This window comes from Ceratotherium simum, chromosome 5 (assembly GCF_057802395.1).
Source record: "Ceratotherium simum simum isolate JZ-2026a chromosome 5, ASM5780239v1, whole genome shotgun sequence".
NCBI classification, from domain to species: Eukaryota; Metazoa; Chordata; class Mammalia; order Perissodactyla; family Rhinocerotidae; genus Ceratotherium; species Ceratotherium simum.
The window spans coordinates 72035950-72055727 of record NC_141904.1 but is presented as its reverse complement, the minus strand read 5'-3'; the positions used below and the strand labels follow the sequence as shown (position 1 = coordinate 72055727).

General features: G+C 45.9%; 1 protein-coding gene and 1 long non-coding RNA gene across 2 annotated transcripts in view; one reads left to right on the top strand and one right to left on the bottom strand.

The window, feature by feature from the left end:
• The window catches only part of LOC147917076 (uncharacterized), a 323483-nt gene that overhangs the window by 21532 nt on the left and 282173 nt on the right, over positions 1-19778 (bottom strand). The window contains exon 3 of the long non-coding RNA XR_015552247.1: positions 11744-11861. This is a non-coding gene — a long non-coding RNA (uncharacterized LOC147917076). The remainder of the gene's footprint in view (positions 1-11743; positions 11862-19778) is intronic.
• The window catches only part of PDZRN3 (PDZ domain containing ring finger 3), a 235348-nt gene that overhangs the window by 171887 nt on the left and 43683 nt on the right, over positions 1-19778 (top strand).

Genomic DNA, 19778 nt, shown 5'->3' with positions numbered 1-19778 from the left:
AGTGCAAGAAGCTGTTAGCGCTCCTCAGTTCATCCCATAAAATAAATTGTGGTTTCAGAGCACCCACTTGGCGGCTTTCTTGTTGATATTCCCCAGCACGCATCTGCCTCTCCTGTGGGCGGATCACCTGAAAGATGCTGAGGTCCAGGCATCAGCACATTTGGATGCACCTTAATGGGTTTACACCTTTGTGTGTCTCCGATATTACTGTTTTGCTTCAGCAAGCCCACTAATATCAGATATATCCTATTTTAAATCACTTCAATTTTCCCTGCCCTTGGGCTCTGCCCATAAGACCGGAAGCCGAAGCGTGAGGGCAGCCTGTGATCTAGTGTTTTACTTCCCCCCATTTGTATTAGAGGGAGCTTGATTAGCTTTTGAGCACACATCTATCAGTTTTATAGATTAAAGACAATGTCAATAGTTCTTAGCCGGGTCTCAAGTATATCGAGTTGTTGTATTTTCCCAGAGAATGTTAAAAAATTAGTATTACCGTTTGTGAGAACATTTTTCTCTTAACACAAACCATTGGTCATAATAGTGTTTACTTATTTATTCTCTGAAGTGCTGTTTTAGATAGAAAGTAAATCCAGGATAGAAGGTTGATAAGTAATTTCAGACTTGATAGCGCATGAGCCTTATAGGTACCGGTGAATTAGGAAGCCTCACTTTGCAGTGGTTTTTTTCTTTTCCTCAAGTAAGTCTCTTCATCACAACAACTTGTTTATGTTCAGAGTGATTTTAAAATATTGAACTAGCTTCCCCTTAGTGCCTAAGCTGTCCATCCAGCTCATGCTCCTCCTGTCCTCCAAGCTCCTTCCAATGTGAGCAGTCCAGTAGCCCATGGCTTAATTACGCGCTGTGGGAAAGGACAGTCTACTACAGGGGCATGTCCTGAATCCTAGAATCTGGCCAAGAATGAAAAAGACAAGCTGCATTTTCCAGATCCACTCGTGGCTGTCATTCAGCCTGAACATCCACCAAAGTCATTTGCCGATTGGGATGCCCAGTTCTGAGTTTGGACTTGGGCTCCTTCTCTCCACTCCTTGCCTCTACCCTAGTGTCACCCCCTCGCCATGTTATACCTTCCCCCTTCACACGAGCAGACACACCAATCCCAGGCCACTTTCTCAGACATCCCTTCTGTCCTGTCATTCATCTGCCTTCAAGACCGTGGGCTTACCTTTCCTGGGCACTGCAGCCCAGGTTCCCAGCTTCATCTCCAGTCGAGAAGTTGTCCCTCGGGCTTTTCCTCACATGTGGCTCCACCTGGATTCTTTTCCCCGTATGTCTAAATTCCTTCCATCTTGCAACAACCAGCTCAAATCACGCCTGCTCCATAGAGGCTGAAGTAATCACTCCATGGCCCCAAGGAGCTTTGTTGTAGTTATCTCTTTGAGGTTATTAGGAGGCCTGTTCCTCACTCTCCTCTACCTCTGCTCTCCGCAGTGCTGACTTCCCCTTTCCTCCCTTTACAATTCAGTCCTGTCTCCCAGAAGAGGTTGTTAAGCTCCCTGAGTACAGAGACAAGGTTTTACAATTTTTCTGTGTTCCTGGTACGATGTGTAGCACAGATGCTCAGTAAATACTTGCTTATTGATTAATCACTGTAATGAAGCTATTTATTGGTCATAAACCCTGTGGGGTTTCTGTCTTCAGGAACTTGTAGCTTTCCTCTGAGAATGAAGAAGCTGGTCACGGTCACCATTCTGTCCCAAGCACTTAGCATAACGTTTGCCAGCTTGAGTTGAATGGTTGGGGAGACAGGCATGTCCCCGAAAAGCTAGCACAGTGCAGATTATAGCACATGCTCTGGCAGAGCACCTAGGAACTAGAGATGAATTCTGACGGGTGAAATTGGGGTTGGCTTCGATATTATGGGATTGGAAGGATGGAGTTCAAATTTCAATAAGCAAAGGAGTGTGCAGAGGGTATTCCAGTTAGTGCTAGTAGGCTCAATAAAAGTGTAATGGAGTGAAGGGATTGGGGATGTCCATCAGAAAGGAGGGGTAGGGGGAGATAGAGAAGGCTGCAAGTCAGGTGTTGGCAAGGTCGCGGTGAGGCTGAAATTCAGTGCCAAGTGGATGTTCACTCCAAACAATATGTTAAACGTGATAGGGTATCAGAAGAACTTACATAGTATGGGAATAAACCCTTATTTTATTTTGAAATTCATGTGATTATTTTTATAGTAATTTTCTATACCTAGCAAGTGATAATGATTTCCTATTTACAGTAAGGATTAAATTACCTTTTAAAATACATTTATTTAAATAAAACCAAGTGAGTAGCTTTAAAGAAAAATATCAAGTAAATAGTGTTGAAGCCATACATCAAAAATCATGGCAGTTCCCTATGGCTGGAAGTTTGGAATGCACAAATGCAGACATGGGAAGACCGCAAGTGGAGTGATGCTGCAGAAAAGTTACCCAGGCCAAGGACTCAGGGACTGTTGGAGTTTGACAACTAGGAAGCCATCAGTGAACTTAGCCAGAGCAGTGGTAGTCCTGGGTGGCCACAGGTCAGATGCAGGGTGGCTATTGCATGAGGGCAGGGATTTTGTGTGTCTTGTTGATCACTAAACAACAGTGTCTGGCTCACAGTAGGTGATTAATAAGGAGGTGTGAATCAGTACGTGAAAGTATGAAGTGAGGCTTTTATTTCCACTGATGGCACTGACTCCCACTGCTGCTCTCCTTCTACCACCCCTGGGCTGGAGCTGGTGAGCTGGGAGCAGCCTGGTTCCCACGCCCCCTCATGGAATGAGCTCACGGGAGACCCAGCCTTGATGGGCACTGCCTCCCCACGGGTGGAGGCGGGCTTGAGAAGCCTGGCCTGTCATCTCCTGTGGTCTTACGCCGAGACTCGCATATTTCATATTTTAATATATAACCAACACCACAGGGACCTGGGTGCCTTGGTGTACTCTAGCTTACACTGGCCAGTAAGGACACCACATCCCCCATCTCAAGGGGACAGCCTTTACTCTGCACCTGCTTATGTTTGTCACATAGCAATGCAAGGCCCCGTATGCCAGATCGTGGGAATTTAGCAAAAGATGTTAAAAAAAAAAAAAAAATCTGTACATTTTAGGTGAAAGCTCCTAGTTTATTAAATTCGTACCTAATACAAAATTTTGAAGATGCTGCACTGGTCCAGCATACAGTTTGTGATCTCTAGCTTAATTTTAACTTGATGAGATGAGATTACATCTCCTCCTCAGTCCCTCTAAGGTTTTGTAATATTCAGTTGTCCCTGTACATACATTTTTTTCTGGCCTGTTGTTCTCGTCATTTCCCTGAATCCATGATAACATGATTGGTGCCGTTTTCACGTGTCCCTCAGCTCCAGTTCCAGATCTTCCCGAGTTTTCTTCATCCTGGCTGTTATGTGCTGGTGCTTGCTTTTCTTCTCGCTCCTCACAGCTAAGCCTGGCTTAAGCCATCAGGGACATTGAAGATGTACATGGCCCCATTTTAATTCCCCAGATCCTGTCCTGATGCCCGCCCCAGTCATCTTCCCCTTCTCCTTGGTCTCCGGATTCACATGGCTCTTTTTGTCACATCTCCTGTTCTCCCATCTCTCCCACCTGGACTCCTCGAATTTTCTTTCCTGCTGTCGGGTGGAATCCCACGTCCAGTGGTTGGAGCAGACCCACAAGGTTCCCGGCAACTCGGAGATAACCCCCAAAGTTGCTGGGAGCCTGGCTGGGGTCATAGAACTACAATATTTGTCACTTTCACCTGCTGTTCAGAATGAAGCCTCTGATGTGTTCATCACATTTACGTGGGCAGAGGTTACGGGGGGATGTGAGATGCTTCAAATCCCCCAGACTCGGCAGGGACGCCTGGAGGCAGGCTGGTGGGTGGCTGTAAATATGAAAAAGAAAAAGAATATCCAGAGTGAGATAGGAACACATCCCCGTTTCAGCAAGCCATGCCTTGTCCTGTGCAGCAGGCCAATTACTGACGGACGTTGCATGTTGATCAGGATCATGTGTACGTTGTGTTTCTTAGGTTGTTTTCTTTAGCAGCTGCTGCCATTTCCCAACAAGGAGCCAGCTTTTAAAGCCTGTTTTCATGCACCAGTGTTCCTAATGAAAGTGTGAGGTCTTAGCAAACAAACGGACACACAGCAGCTCACTCGCTTTGTGGTTACCCGGTCTGAATTTTGATCTCATCTGTGCCATTCGCTGGCAGTGTGCTCTTGGGTAGATTACTTTGCCTGCCTGAGCCTTAGTTTCTCCTGCATAAAATAGGGATGAGAGGGGTCACCATCTGATCGCGTTGTCACTGAGTATCAAAGGACTCTGCTCAGGGGCCGGCCCCGTGGCTTAGCGGTTAAGTGCGCGCGCTCCGCTACTGGCGGCCCGGGTTTGGATCCCGGGCGTGCACCGAGGCACCGCTTCTCCGGCCATGCTGAGGCCGTGTCCCACATACAGCAACTAGAAGGACGTGCGACTATGACGTACAACTATCTACGGGGGCTGGGGGGGGGAGGAGGAGGATTGGTAATAGATGTTAGCTCAGAGCTGGTCTTCCTCAGCAAAAAGAGGAGGATTGGCATGGATGTTAGCTCAGGGCTGATCTTCCTCACAAAAAAAAAAAAAAAAAAAGACTCTGCTCAGTGTATGATAGCCTGGTCGGCAAATTGTGGGTCTGCAGGCCAAACCCAGCCCGCAGCCTGTTTTGGTACAGCCTGTAAACTAAGAATGTTTTTACATTTTTAAATGGTTGTTATATATAAGTTCGGACATAGTATTCTTGATTTTGCCTCTTGGCCCACAAAATATAGAATATTCACTATCTGGCCCCTATGGTAAAAGTTTGCTGACCCTGCACTGGAACGTGGTGGAAGGGCCTTTGCGTCCCCCAAGTTTGTCACTTTTCTTTTGGTTTATTGCATACCTACAGGCTGTGTTCCCAGAACTTTCACAGGCTTTATCTCATTTCATTAACCCTACCCCCAACAACTCTGGGGGTGCTGCACTGGAAGGTGGGGAAACCAAGTTCCCAAGAGGCTGTGAATTTCCCACACTCTGCAAGTTGTTCTGATGGGCTGGACTGAGCTGACCCACCACCCCTCTCTGGCCCCCTCAAATCCCGAGCCAGGATCAGTGTGCTCCCTCACTTCCATGAGGAACTCACACTGGTTCATCCCATTTAGTGAGGGCATCCTTGGAGTTGGGTATTGTTCTCAGCATTTCAGGGTTCACAGAGATGACTCATTCAGGAATCCACCCTGAAGGAATTTCAAGTCTAGTTGGGGAAATGGAGGCACGCACTTACTGCCAATGGCAGGAAGAGGCAGTGGCACCTCAGAAACACACAACGTACTGTGGCACTGCCAAGGAATGAAAGCATCTACATGGGTGTCCCCAAGGCTTCAAGCCCATCAGAAAACTTGAAATTTCTGTTGAAGTCAAGGCCTGTTGGAGCCCTTTCCCACTGGCTGCCTTCAACATAGATGCCCGTATTCCGGCCTCCCCATGACCGATCCCTGTTGCTCGTGCTGCATCCTTGTCCAGCAGCTGTTTCTTGGTTCATTGAGCAACTCTTGGAGACTGATGCTCGAGCGCCCCCGTGGTGTTTGAATGGCAGCCGTGGCAAGAGCGCAGCAGGCTGCCCTCCCCCCTTCTCTTACTCTGCTCCCTCCCAGGGCTCAGCGTGTGCCTTCTCTCCAAACCGCTTCAAGTGAAAAGAGCGAGCTGTCAGTCCCCAGCAGCCAGAGTGTTCATCAGCTACCTGGAGCCCAGAGAAAATGCCCTCAAGACAGCAGCACCTCAATTAATTTGGCAAGGGAAGAATATCCTTTCATTTTTAAAAGTGCGATTTAAGGTCCTAAGCAGATGTTCTGAGCTTATGTAGCTTTTCAGAAACAAAACTGCACTCATAGCTGCTATTATGTATTTTTTCAGCTCGCCTTACTTTTTTTGTGTGTGTTCTGACATCTTGCTTTTTTCCTTTGCTATGTTGTGGTTTTTATCCTCACTTGGCTTTCTAGCAGTTTTTACTCCTTGTTCAAGAATCAGTTCAAGAAGTCACTAAATGTGGTTCAGACAAGTGGTTGAGAAGTCACCTTGACAAAGGTGAAGGTTAACTACAAGTTACTAAACCGTTTCTTCAACAGATTGTGATTTTGAATCTCTGGCCATGACTGGTGTGGAGGGCTTGTAGGAGCCGTTTTTGTCCTACAAAAGGTACTGTCTTAGTCCCTTTGGGCCGCTGTGACAAAGTATCACAAGCTCTGTGGCTTATAAACAGCAGAAATTTATTGCTCACAGTTCTGGAGGCTGGAAGTCCAAGATCAGGGTGGCAGCATGGTTGGGTGAGGGCTTGCTTCTAGGTCACAGACTTCGCATTGTATCATCACGTGGTGGAAGGGACTGGGAGCTCTGTGGTGCCTGTTTTACAAGAACACTAATCCCATTCATGAGGGCTCCACCCTCATGACCTCATCATCTCCCAAAGTTCCCACCACCTAATACCATCACATTGGGCATTAGGATTTCAACATACGAATTTGAGGGGACACAAACATTCAGACCACAGCAGGCGTAAAAAGTGCTTTTTTCAGGTGTGTGGCCTTGATCTTGTAAATGAGAGCAGGCTTCTTTGTCCATTTTGGTCACTGTTGAATTCTCAGAACCTAGGAAAGTGCCTGGTACAGAGTGGGCTCTCAAATATCAGATGCTGAATTTATTCATTGGATATTTATTGAGTGTCTGTGGTTGGGGGGGAGGGGGGGACATACGTCGCTGAATTAGGCCTGGTCCTTGCACCAGAAAAGCCGTTTCCAATGAGGAGGAGAGAGATGCAAACACAAAAGGACCACACAGTGTAAAGGGTGACATCAGGAGGCAGCAGAAGCGCAGTGTGCACTGAGGAGGGTCCCTGTCGCTGGGGCAGAGGTGGGGAGATTTAAGGAGCACGTTGAAGGCGATGGAGTTGGGTGGTCCAGCATGTGCACAGACGTTGAGGCGTGAAGGAACCTAACCCAGGAAGTGCTTCTGCACAACAGAGAGAAGACAGCGGCGGGGCAGGTGGGGGAGGGGTCAGATCCACATGCTCGGAGCTTGGACTGTGTCTTGGGAGCAGTGGGTTTACTGGCTCTGTGTGTGTGTGTGTGTGTGTGTGTGTGTGTGTGTGATTCTAGCCACAGTGTACAGTAGGAATTGAAGTGAGAGTGAGATTTGAACCAGGAAGAAGCCAAGTTAGTGAATCAGCGTGATCCAGAAGAAAGCTAAAAAGTACCCAAGGAAGGGCAGAGCCAGTGGGCGGGTCTCTCAGGGCCTTGGGGGAGGCGGGATTTATCCCTCGCCTAGGACTAGCTGGTACTGGTCCCCAGAAGGGACTGCGTTGCTCCATATGGACTTGTTTCCTGCTTGGTCCAGTTGTCCTTCCCTTTTTTAGCCATGGTTCTTCCCAGAGGAACATATGGTTTGACTGAAAGTCTGTAGTTTGATGAGACCTGTGTTCATTATACAATGGGAAAAACAAATAGGTCCTATTACAGGTATCAGACAGATAGACACCTGAATCTGTGTGCTGAAAATAATATGCTTGAGTTAGATGATTCCGCAGTTAAGTGAACGTTAAGTCCGTGTCTCCGTCTGCTGACTCTTGCGGCATCCCTGATGACTTACGGAAGTTAAAAGAACGATCATAAAGGATGTTCCCTGGGCACCTTCAGTCTTTACTGTGTGTTCCTCTCCTGTCTGTCTGTCTCCGTGTGCATTCCTCGGTGACCCTTCTTTGCACTGTACTTTTCATTTCCATGAAGGCGGGAAGAGGTGGGCATCTGATGGTGCAGAGTGCCCAAGAGGAGTGCTGTGTGCTCTGGAGAGCTTATTAGGCACTTTCCCATGATGTGATTACTAACTTGAAAAGGACGTTCAGCCATCTTCATCCAACAATGTGCGCCTTTGTGCGGCCAGCAGTTTTTCATTTTTACTGGGACAGCTGTTCTCTCAAAAACAGTTCTGTTGTAAATAACTTCCTGTCGCTAACAGACTTTCTGTGCCTCTTGGATCTGCGGTGTAAAATGCCTTGGTGTGTATCACAGTACAGGTATACCTCCTTTTACACAATTGTGTGTTTCTTACACACACTCTGAAAGCAACATTTGAAAATGAAACTGTATTCTACATGCACTAGATGATTTTCCAAAGTAAAGGGTATTTTTAAGGCAGATAATCACTTTAGTAAGTCTTGTTTTAGGCATAATGGGTACATGAGGGTTTTGCAATGTTGATTCCAAATAATACATAATTAATCAGAGGGTGGAAAACCAACTGCGAGTTGAATTTGAATTAGTATCCTCTCCACTCTTCCTCCCACCCCCAAGCATGAGGCTCTTAGAGATGGGCTCCTTGGTGTGTCCTCCTAAAGCAGCAGTTCTCAAAGGGCGACCCAGGCACCTAGGGGGGTCCTCAACACTGTTTCAGGGGATGTGTGAGGTCAAAACTATTTTCATAAAAATATCAAGATGTTATTTCCCTCTTTCACTCTTGTTCTTTGATGACTGTACAGTATAGTGGAGTTTTCTAGAGGCTTCTCTATGACATGATATCACATGTGACTAAATACAGAAGCAAGTGTGAAACGCCAGTTGTCTTCAATTAAGCTCAACATAAAGAGTTTTGTGAAAACATAAAATAATGCCATTCTTCTCAAAAAATTCTTTTTTTTTGGAAAATACAGTAATTTTTCATAAAAATATTATATTAATATGTGATAGGTTTGTTTTTATTTTAAATGAATTAGAGAATAAATATTTTATAATTTCTGATTGTTTCTAACATGATACATATGGATAGATATAACCCACATAAACGACAACCCTTTGGGGTTCTCAATTTTTAAGAGTGTGAAGAGTTCCTAAGACCCAAAAGTATGAGGCACACTGCTCTGAAGTACAGGGCAGTATGTGGTAAATCACGAGCCACTCTCCTGGCTCATGATTGAAATTTGAAAGTTTTCTAACAGGGAGTAACAGGATTTGCATGGATTCCCTATCCATTTAGCTAGGGCCCATTTCTATATTTATTTGTGCATGTGCGGGAAAAAGTTGGAGAAGAGCTACTGTGAAACACACAACCTTGCGAAAAAAAATAATTTAAAGGTCAGCAAGTCTGGGGGAGGAAAAGCAACCATGAGTCCTTCGTGGGGACCCAAGCACGCTGTTTTCCTCTCTGTGTGGCGCCTTCCAGTTTGCACTGGAATTTATGAGTTTGTGAGACTGCTGGGTCAGCCTGCATCTGTTGATCCAGCCACAGAATACGTGTTTCCCGAGCACCTTCACGGGGCTGGACTGTGGTGGAAATTCAGACCCAGCCCCTGCCCTCAGGAAGCTGCAGTTCTTCTACAAGGAGACAGCCAGTGAATATGCATAAATGAACAGGATCGTTACTCATTTTAAAAAGTGATGCAAAGCCAATGAATGGGATATATGATATGACATAGTAATTTGGAGGATTGAAAGATAAATTCATACAAGGTGCCCAGCAAAGGCTTTTTTAAGGAGGCTTCCTTTGAGCTGAGATGGGGGTGCTGGGTGGCTACAAAGGAGAAGGGGAGGAACAGTTCTGGCAGAGGGAACCCCAAATGCAAGGGCCCCAAGGAAGGACGTGGCTCGGTGGGAGTGAGGCGAGCACCAGAGCCGTGGAGATGATGGAGCTGGAGAAATCGACGCGAGGACCAGATTTAACAGGGCATTGGAGGCGCTGCTAAAGAATTTGATTTTAATCCAAGTGTGGTGAGAAGTCATTGGAGGGTTTTTAAGCAAGCAAAAGAAGTGGTCCTATTTCTGCTTGGTAACAACCAACCTGGCGACCCTGTAAAGAGTGAATTGGGGGAGGGGGTCATCAGTGGGTAGGCAAGAGAGGAAGCAGAGAGTGCCTCAGGAGGCTCTGGACCGCATCAAGGTGAGAGCGGATGGCGGGCCAGGGCGACAGACAGAAGTGGACAGATTCGAGATCTAATGTGGAGCAGAAGAGAGCAGGCTTACTGAGGGAAGGCTCTGGGGATGGGCGAGGGGCGTGAACAAGCAGGACCTCTGGTTTTGGCTTGAGCAGCTTGTGTTTTCTCACATCTTTGCAACAAAACTCTGCAAGGTAGTTAGTATTATACGTATTTACAGATTAGGAAACTGAGGTCCTAGTAACTTGCTCATGGATCCATAGGGCCCGTCCCAGCATCAAAGCAAATCAGAGGTCACTGTTGCTATCCGATTCCATCTGTGGCTTCCTTTCTGGTGGCATACCTCAGCTCTCTGCTCCAGCCCAGGTGGTGACACCAGGTGAGGGCCTGGGATGAAGGCTCCCTTCCTCCCCCTCCAGCAAGCCAGGGCTGTTGGCTGATCCAAGCCAAGTCACCATGCCTCATCTTCTGCGTCCGAGAAATGGGACCTGATGTATCTGCTGGGCGCCAGCCCAAGCTGGATTTTACTGGGACTGGTTGACTCATGTCACAGGTGTGTCTCAGTTCCCAGAGAAAGGCAGCATTATTCTTCAGGCCCCGTGATGCCTCTTGACAGGAGACATGAGACAGTTCAGCATTTATAAAATGAAGGGGGGTGGTGAAGGCTGGAGAAGCAATCATGAGAATTTTAAACATCAGCTGTTGGGTTGAGAAAATGGTACCTGTGTATTTCATTCTGGCAGTGGGGCGATCGTTTATAAAAACAAAGTTTTTTTTAAAGCCTTCAAACTTACTCAGAGGCTGAATGAAGGGGAGGCAAGGAGCAATACAACAAAGACCAAAAATTCTTAAATGCTGTCTGTGCTCACCTTCCACGTGTAGATGCAAGTCCCTGCTTTCTTGACACACAACTCAAGGCAAAGCTATGCCGTGTAGGCAGATAGGGATTATCAGATACAGATCTGTAGTAACCGGTGAAAATTAGCTCAGCGGTGCAGGCTCTGAGATAGCCGCAGCATCTACATAGCTGTGGAGGTGGCATGAAGCTGGCTGCCTCTTACTTCCAGTTAGCTGAGCAGCCCTTTAACAAATACCTTTCTGCTTTGGGAATTGAAAATGCACTTTAGCAATGATTATCTGCTTGCTCACCTTTAGGGCAGCCTCTCTCCTTACAACCCCTGGGTACTTTGCATACGCACGCATATATCTCGCAATTTCAATTTTATATTTTATTCATACATGGAAGATTTTTCTTGCAACTTAGTAAAGCGCTAAATATTATATGAACATTATTCAAAACATGTCCATTCCATAAAACCCGTTTATGTGCCATCATTATCTGCAGCATTAAATACATTTTATATCATCAGAAATTTTATGATATATTTAAAAATGAATTTCTATTTAGCTTAAATGCATTAGGGATTATCCTAAGAGACCTTGCTAAAAATGCAGTCATGTTTATTTGTAACTGCCAGAAAATGGCTTGCAAAATTGTTAGTGTCTTTTATTATTCCCTACCACTGGAGCACTTGCTTGTTAATTAGAGAAATTTCAACTGTCATAGTTGGCAATTATAGCTTCTGTATCATTGTTATGAATAGTCAATGAGAGCTGATTAATATGCATGAGCAGCAGTATATATAGCGCGTGCATTGGACCACAATCCAGCTGCCAGAGTCACTCAGAGGAGGGAGTGGTGTGTGTCTGTGTGTGTGTGCGTGCGTGCTTCGAGGGGAGGAAGGGGAGCGTGGAAGGGGAGAGAGTTGTTTTCAGCCTTAGAGAGCAACGCCAGCGTGCAGGGCTGGCGCTGCCTGACATACCTGCGGCTCTCTGAGGACACCTTCATGCCTGCACACTGAGGGGCTGCTTCTGCCGGGTGCTGGCGAGGACAAGCCTTCCTTTGACGTTCCTCTAAACATGGGATGCAGTCTGTGCAGCCTGCAGAGGCAAGAGGAGCAGTACAAATTACTCTATGAAGTTTGTCAGGTAACGCATCGCCTTTTATTCTGTGCGAGAGGACGGGCACTCACCTGGCAGAGTGTAACTTCTGGGAAAGGAATTGGGGATTTTCGTGCATATTTGTGTTCTGAACGAGACAGCCTCTCTGACTTTTCTGTATATTTTCTATTAAATCTAGTATGTAATTTTTCTTGCAGTGGCACTTAGGTGCCTGTATTTAAGTATATAAATAGATGTTGATGGTCATAAACTGTGTTTCAAACAGTCATGTCACAAAGCTCCTTTGCCACCGACCGCTCTCTGGACTGTCGCACGAATGTCTTAGGAGGGGTCAAAGTGTGGTCAGGCACCCTTTGAACAGGTCGGAGAGGACGTGGATGATGATTAATGCCTGCGCGGTTTTGTCTCTGTTTACAAACAGTCACAGGGCGCCCTCCTTTCAGGAGAGCGCGAGCATCTGCTACAGACTCCCTTCTCAACTTCTGCAACGGGACACGTGGTTCACATTTATGTTCACACTTGCCGTGTCTATACCGCGCTCTGTGAAAATCTTAAGAACTTCAGGAGCAAGTGGCTTGATCTTGGGTGCTATCACCCACAGCAGACGACTTCTCATATCTTCTGCATCATCACTGACGACATGAAATTTCAGTTGCGAGGAAATGGGATATTTAAATATAACCTAGATAACTTCTCTTACATTTGTGTTGAGTGTTTTCTTCTTGAATATTCAAATCTTATCCTGAACTAGGAGGTTTTTGTACTGCTATTGGTAACCTAACTTGGCAGTTAAGGGTTTCCCCTTTAAATCATTCTGACTCCTTCACATTTTTCTTCAGTAATCAAAAAATCATAATCCTGTCAAAAAGGTTTTTTATCATTAACAAATTAGAAGAAGGTTGTTATAGTGAGAAAACAGGTACTTGTTTCTTAATTTATCATGATAAATGGTATATTAATATATTCTTTAAAGGGCCAGATTTAGCTAGCTTAAAAAAGAATTTTATTAGCCGTCAGTTGGGTGTCATTTTTGTGTAAGCCACCAGAGGGCGCTTAGCATTAAAAATACACAGTGAGACACAACACAGTGAGACACAACTATGAGTGTGAGTTGGCTGCCTCTATGGGCAAAATCTAATGAAACAGTGACCCTGAGTGAATAAAAGGTGTATGTCTGTGTGTGTGTATGTCTTTTCCACAGTGAGGCATAGTGAAGGTCAAAACAAACCTTTGGGGGCTTGGGCGTCCCTGCCACAACTCCTTGTGCAAGAGGGCACATATCTTACAAAAAACAAGCATCTTAAGTTTTGGAAATATGCTTCTGACCTGTGGCTTTATGCTCAGGACTCTGCTGGACTTGTGTCCTTTTCACAGCAGTCTGGGGCACATTGGAGGTCTGGGCAAAAGGGCTGTTGCCACTGGAGACCTGGCCCCCATTTGTTGGGTGATCATATGGTGATGTTGTAATCCTAAATTTGCCCAGTTCTCCTGGGCAGTGAGCAATGAGCTGAAATTCTCAGGGAGTCAGGCATTCAGAAATGAAACACGCAGAACAACAGAACCATCACGAAGGCAGTTGTATTAGAGACTTTCACCACTGTGTATAAAATAAACATAGTGCATAAAAATGTTGTTTTAATAACTCCCTGTTTTTTTATTTTCACCATCAATGCACAAAAATATTATTTAGCAGTCATTGCTGGAGATGTAATAATTACACTGGCACCCTCCAAAAGGTAACCCTACCACGTCTCCTGCAAATCTGTGTTAACTTGTGCTTTATTCATCTGTATTATTTGGGCTCGGCCCCCAAAAAGAGGGAGTCTGGATTCTGTTTGTTTGTTTTTTACTAGATGAATTTACGTGGATATATTTCTGGCCGAAGCATTGTGCAGTAAACTGCTGATAAATGACTTCCATCTGGAATACACTTTGTCAGCAATTTAGGAAGCCATGCAGATTTATTTTCAGGAAACTCAAACTACTTTTCAGACCCATTACCCTTGTGCCAACTAAGTAAAATCCCTCTTTCTCCTATTCTTTGGGAGTCCTGAACCGTAGCATAAAGGAATTCACAAAACACTTGCAGGAATTAATAATTGCATTCCCACTCTTATTATGCAAAGCCTTATTAGAGCAGAGAAATTAAGGTTTCCGTAAATTACAGTCCCAGAAGGTCCAGTGTGTCTGGCTTCAGTAAGCCCATGTAACAGCGGCACAAAGAGGATCAAATATTCCAGGGCTCTGACTTGATCCTTTCCTCATCCAGAGATAATTCAAAGAGATGCTCTTCATTAGGGCCTTTGGCAAGCTGCCTACAATTTCTTTTTGGGGCTGCTGTGAGCTTAATGATGCAGAACAATGGCTTTGCCTCTTGTTGCACACATACCTTATTGTACCTTTAATCACATTAGAAAAACAGCAACAACAATGCATGAAGTTGCCTGGTTGTTAAGGACATTGCAAAGAGTGCACACGTATCAGTGATTCGTGCTGTGTGTTAAAGGACGAACTGAGATATTTAGGGATATTTGGAGTACTTCTAAGCAGAGTACAATACAAGCCTCCTGCCTACTCTGGGTTGTGAGATCAGTTGAGTTGCAGCAGGTCTTTGTGCTTTTATGGTCAAGTGGTGTCCTGGGGCGCATGGAGACAGGGCCTGTGCCTATCAGAAATTTAAAATTTAAGTTAGTAGTTGCTTCATGCTTTGGAAAGCTGTAGTCTGTCTTGGGTGACTCTGAATACTCAGAAGCACTGTTAAAGTGAAAGGGCAGGGAAGTAGCTTGAAGGTTATCGAGGGGTGCAGTGTTCTACTTGGGTAAATGAATTGGCCCAGGAGATCTCACGTTCAGGGAGTAATGGGATGGGGGCCTCACAGCTCTGGGGCTGTGGCTGGAATCCAGCTGAAGCTGATTACCTGGTTGTGGGGGAGGGGGTGTTGGCAGGGATGGGGAGCTCTGTGGCTCTGTTGGCTTGGTGCCCGTGACTGTCGCAGGCCAAGCACTAGCCCTCCGCCCAGCCGTGTCCTTTCGGGACAAGGGGAAGGCCAATGCACAGGGATCCTTGAGGAGGGTGTTCAGATGGAGGCCTGAGGGAGGGGAAAGGAGTGGCGCACCCGGCAGTAACAGTCATTCCCTCCACCTCTTCTGAGGTCAACCAGACAGTCTTTGTAGAACAGTGACCTTTGCTCATTTGATTAGGTAACAGGGACATAATTCTGGTTAGGACTTAGGTTTCAAACTAGAAATCGTAGTAACTAACACAGTCACTAAAGGCTGCATGTGCATTTTCAAGATGGCAAGGAAAATATGTTGAGATAATTGCAGTGATATTCGTGCAGCAACCACGGTGTTATTTATCGAGCACTTCTATGTGCTGGCGCTATGCTAAGTGCCAACCGCGCATTTCCCCATCAGATCCCCACAGCAGCACCAAGAGATAGATGATACTATTATCCCCACTTCTAAGATGAAGAAACTGAGACACAAAGGAATTATAAACGGGGCTGGGAGCCACATCTGTGCTGCAGTTCCAAAGTTTGTGAATTCTTCTCGTCTAAATCATTTTCATCAAAGTCAACGAATAGATCACCAACATTATATGGAACACTTGAGTTAATTTTTATAATTTGCCCTTGCCTTTGTGGGGCCAACATGCAGACCCCGCATTCTCAAACAGGGCCACGTGCCGCTTGGCACCTCTGTCAGCCTGTTGTTACTTGGGTCTGTTCTCTTGCAAATAAGAGGGGTTTCTGTGGAGCCTCAGGCCCCTGCCGTTGCAGGAGAGAGTGGTGGGCAGAGAGAAATGAGCTCCAGAGGAGCACCGAGTTCCCATTAACTTCCCAGACAGTTTTAAGAATAGAGGGTTTGAGAAAGGTCGTGTTCTTTTGCCTCTCGATAGTAACAGAAAATATCACGAGTAATTTGTGCTTTTCTATGCTACTTCATGTTGTTAGTTTTGAAAAGCAAAAACTTTACCCAATAACTGTAACTTGCCAGAAAACTACAGGTGTATGTATTTGTGACCCTTTCTACATCAATCTATTAGCCAGTTGGCCAAAAAAACCACAGATTTCTATAGTAAATACTAATCAGAATCAACAAGTTTAGGGAGCATTCTGGAAACTTGACTGTACACAATCCTGTTTTCATATCTAATTAGCTACGGGCAATACTCAATTAGATGAGTTGACTGCTTTAGAGCAAAGCGGCTGTGGGTCTGCGAGTCTGCCGGGTTGTGATACGATTAAGTATAGACACAATTCATGGTGGTTAACTGGATGAGCATAAACTTGACCTCTATACAGCGGTGTTGAACCTGGTTTAGTTTGCCTGCAAGTAGGCGTGTGTTTGCTTAAACCACCTATCAATTCTAAAAGCTGTGGTTTAGAAGGGCTTTACATTCTGAATTAACTTAGGCAAAGCAGGTATGGAGAAAGCAAGCCCATCTCCTCCTGCCCTAACCCCCCGGGGGCCCTTCATTAATGAGCGTGGCCCGTGTCTGTGGGGAGAAAGTCACTTTTTTCAGTGTGGACATTTATCTGGCAGTAGCTGCTGTTCTCCCTTCTGTTAGCAATGGATTATAAACCCCTTTATGTTGATGAAGCGGTGAAAAGGAATGGCTTAGGGTCAGGCCAGGGCTTGCTCCCCTCTTTCTACCTGTCTCCTCTGTAGGTAGAAAGCACTGGGAGACCATAAAGGAGTTCTCCTGCTGTTCCCTGAGGACTGAGGCTGGTTAGCCACTGCCCCAGCTTAGCTGCCCTTCTGGGTGTTCCTGTGATACCCTGCGTACCACTGTATCTCTGCACATAGCTTTCCCATGATGCCCGGTGCATCACTCTGCCCCTACCCTTCCCTCCACCTCATTTCTGCATTATCTGTTAATTCGGCCTCCTCTGTTATACTGTGAACTCCTGAGAGGTCTCATCACCACCTTTACCCTCAGCACACAGTTGGTTGACTGTGTTGGATGTTGTATGTCTTTGTAGGGAGTGAGGAGCAAAAAACGAAACAAGCGTACTAGTTAGGAACCAGAAAGAGAGCTAGTTGTTGGACAGAATGACCGTGATTTGGAGCAAGAAGGTGCAGATGGAGAACAGAGGGGATACAAGACATTTATTTTCCATTCATTCAGCCAACGCATTCAATCAGCCCACCACATGCTGAGAACTGAGCTTCTCACCCCCTCTGCTCATGGGCTCCCCAGTGCGCTTGGAATACAGCCAACTGCTTACCTGTGGCCTGCAGGGGCCTGTGCTCCAGCCTCTTCCCGCCTCTCCGGTAAGCTGCACGCCTCGCCCTCCACCCCGCCACCCCGTCCCCCCGCATCCGCCCTGGTCCTCGCAGGGCTCTTTCAGCGCCTTACTCCGTCCCTCTTAAGACTTCCGAACTGGCTGTTCCCCTCCACCCGCAACGTTGTTCACCAGCTCGTCCTCGAGGACACAGCTTAAATGACCCTCTCCCTAGAGACCTTCCCTGCTCTAAGAAGGTCCCCCAGCCCTGACGCCCCCACACGTGTGGACCTCTGTGCACGGATTCTTTCTTTGCTAGCACTTATCACAACTCACACACGTATTAACTTGCTTGTTATCTGTCTCTAAGCCAAGCCCCCAGGAAAATGTCAGTCCCGTGAAGGTGGGGGCTTTGCCTTGTTCTCTGTGACACGTCAGGTCGTGACACATAACCAGTAACTCTTCAGGACATGTTTACCACACTAACTTCTTTTTTTTTTTTTTTTTTAAAGATTTTATTTATTTATTTTTCCCCCAAAGCCCCAGTGGATAGTTGTATGTCGTAGCTGCACATCCATTCTAGTTGCTGTATGTGGGACGCGGCCCCAGCATGGCCGGAGAAGCGGTGCGTCGGTGCTCGTCCGGGATCCGAACCCGGGCCGCCAGCAGCGGAGCGCGCGCACCCAACCGCTAAGCCACGGGGCCGGCCCCACACTAACTTCTGAATAGGAAATCTATCAAGTGGGTCCCACTTTGGTCTGGGGAGGTTTTTAGCGATGACAGATGAGTCTGTGTGTCCCAAGACTCTAATGGCTTCCATAGATAACAGCTACATATTGCCGTGAGGCAGGGGGTTCGGAGTCACAGGGGAGAGGACTGCCCTCTCTGCATTCTTGTCGCCCGCCTGCCATAGCAGGCAGAAAGAAACATATGGAACAGTAAAAAAATGTGGCTTTAATAGATGACTTCTCTTGCACTCATTAATAATGCAGGGAGAGGTCATGGCTAAATTGGGTGGGGCGGGGGGGAGAGGAGGCACAAAAAATACCCCTCAGCAGTTCTGGAGACACGCCAGAGCCAAAATAACCCCTGTGCATTCTCTGACCGGTGAGGGATTCAGCAGGGAACATAGCATCCACTCTCTAAAGCCCACAAAGCCATGTTTCTAGCAGCATCACCTTCAGTGGTGTGACAGGTGTCATAATAGTGGTGAAATGCTGTTGGACTGTGCTGCCAAATGGCAAGTGAAACCCTGAGAAAAGTCAGGAATGAATTTGTCTACTTCGAATGACCTGCCTTCCTGTTTCTTCCCCAAGGGCATATTGAGTTGTGTGATGCTGTTGGTGAACTTTGAGGAGAGGCTCCCTTTCCCAGTCTACTGGCCACCTGCCTAGCAGGATAATTTTTTTTCAAATATATCTGATTATACTCATCAGCTTTTAATAAGGAATAAGCTGAAGTAGTGCAGAAGCGAAAGAAAATTATTGGCACCAGTGTTCATTTGTGGAGTACATGGGTCTTGATTTGAGTGGCAGTGGGGATCAAGGAGAGCTTTTCTGACTGTTGAAGAGTATTCAGAAGTTTCTTCTAAATTATTCATTCTCAGAAGTATGGTCCTGGACCAGCAACATCACCGTCGCCTAGGAACTTATTGGAAACGCAGATTCTCCAGTCACCCTTCAGACCTACTGAGCCAGAATCTCTGCACGGGGTGCCCAGCAATCTGTGTTTAACAAGGCTTCCAGATGAGCTTGGTGCACGTTCAAGTTTGAGAACCTCTGTTCTAAATTAAACCAAAAAAACTGGAAGAGGGAGGACTCTCAGGTTACCTAAGCTTTCTGGCAGATTTTCCTAAGTCTTCCTGTGGATGAGTGGACAGCAAGACAAGCTTATGTCTCAGACAAGCTCATGTCTCAGACACTTATACGTAGATGGAAAACTTAACCATCTGTTGGTCAATACTGAAAAAAAAAAGTTATTTTGTTTTGCTTAAGCAGAACACTTTTTTAAAGTAAATTGTCCTGTAATATCTAGATTACAAGTGGAAAATTGAAGGTTAGTGAAGTTTTGTCTGTAAAAAGTATATACACACACACGCACATACGTGTAGTGTACATATATATGTATGTGTATATCTTTTACAGACAAAACTTCACTAACCTTCAATTTTTTCCAACAATTGTCCTTCTCAGAATCACCCCAGGCTCCAGAATTATCCTGTGTCCTCCTAAGCCACACACCCTCCCACTCCTACAACTCCCTTCCCCATAGTAAATGGGAAAGTAATCTAATTACAGTAATTCCCAATAAAGCAAACACGATAGGCAGAGTCCTCCTGCCAGAAGAGAATGTGTTTTTAGAAAGGACGTTATTACGCAAATGAATCCTAATTTGCAGAATTCTGGGGGAAATAAGTTTGAGCAAGGACCTTTTGCTGATGATGAGCTGTATGGCTATTGCCGTAATGACAGTCCCTGATTTCAGAACCCACTTCTCGGGGGCTTTCAGGTTGCAGGACTCAGTCTAACTATATGTCAACTAAACAGTACCATTGGCCAATGTTTAATAATTCTTAGTCTACATTTATGTTTGTTGTGTCAGAGGATAAACACTTTTAGAGGTCTTAGTAAGTAAGTATTGTCAAATTACCCCCCAAATAAGCGTCT